A 1,371-nucleotide genomic window follows, 5' to 3' on the forward strand; every position below is an offset into this window, starting at 1 on the left:
CGGCCTAACACTTCAGGATCAGATTTTCTGATTGAGTAGCTCCAGTAGTAGAAACTCACACTCAAATTTCAAGATTACAAGAAAACCTAATTTGTAACAAGAGACAAGATTGTATTAGTGCTGTAGTACCGCCTACAGTAAGATGAAACCGCGCTGACCATTTTTCAAAAACCAACCTTGCTAAAGTAAATTTCAAACATCATTAAGTTCAAATTGGATTTCTTGAATTAATGGTTTTAACTTGAGCTCAATATGTTCACGTGTACTCAGAACATTCTTAAAATATATTTATACAAACAAAATATCTTATCTTAATGAAACTGTCTTCGTAATTTCAAGTGACACGCCGTTTTAAATAGGGCATCCTCGATTCACAAAGGTACCCTTTAAACCTTTAGAGAAAAAACATTTTACCAAGTTTTTTAAGGTTCATATTGTACAACTAATACAGAGGCGATACAGAGGGGGGTTATTGGGGTTAAGTACCCCCCCCCCCTTAGAATCTTGAGCTTGATTACTCTCCCTTAGAATCCTGGAGGTAAGGGATTACTCACTTCCAAATTTTATTCCCCCCCCCTCTAGAAAATCCTTATATATGCCCCTAAGTCTAGATATCAATAAAGTAGTGAAGTTAACCCCCCCTATCTTGAGAGACAGCATGCAAAATGCTTGAATATTATCAGGACTATAGGTAGGACTATAGAACTTGTAGGAGTGGAAACCTTTTAGATCTCGTTGATTTTATAAGAACTGATCAGTCGACAAGATTGGAGATGCACCTTATGATAATTGTGGATGTCAAGTCTACTATGTAGAAATGAGATTGCGTTTGCAACCTTTGATAATGATAGGTGTCTAGTCATAGAAATGATATTAAGTTTGCACCCTTTGATAATTATGGATGTCAAGTCTACTATGTATAAATGAGATTGGGTTTGCAACCTTTGATAATGATAGGTGTCAAGTCATACAAATGATATTAAGTTTGCACCCTTTGATAATTGTGGATGTTAAGTCTACATATATGTAGAAACGAGATTTGGTTTGCAACCTTTGATAATTGTGGATGTCAAGCTTACTATGTAGAAAAGAGATTGATAATGATGTATGTCAAGTCTTTTATGTAAAAAAGAGAAATGTTATAAACCCTTTGATTTCAGCTAGAAAAGTTTATGAAAATACGTTTGATTGGTTACGAGCTAAATAAATATTCGCTTTTTCTCTAAAATTTGATATTTTTACTGAAGCAACGTGTTTTAGGGCAAACTGATCAGGGGCGTAAATAAGGATTCTGTATGGGGGGGGGGGAAATTTTTTTGATGTAACCCCCCCCCCCCTAGAAAAATATCATGATGTATATCAAATTATTGG

The sequence above is a fragment of the Eurytemora carolleeae genome, unplaced genomic scaffold, assembly GCF_000591075.1.
Source record: "Eurytemora carolleeae unplaced genomic scaffold, Eaff_2.0 scaffold617, whole genome shotgun sequence".
NCBI classification, from domain to species: domain Eukaryota; kingdom Metazoa; phylum Arthropoda; class Copepoda; order Calanoida; family Temoridae; genus Eurytemora; species Eurytemora carolleeae.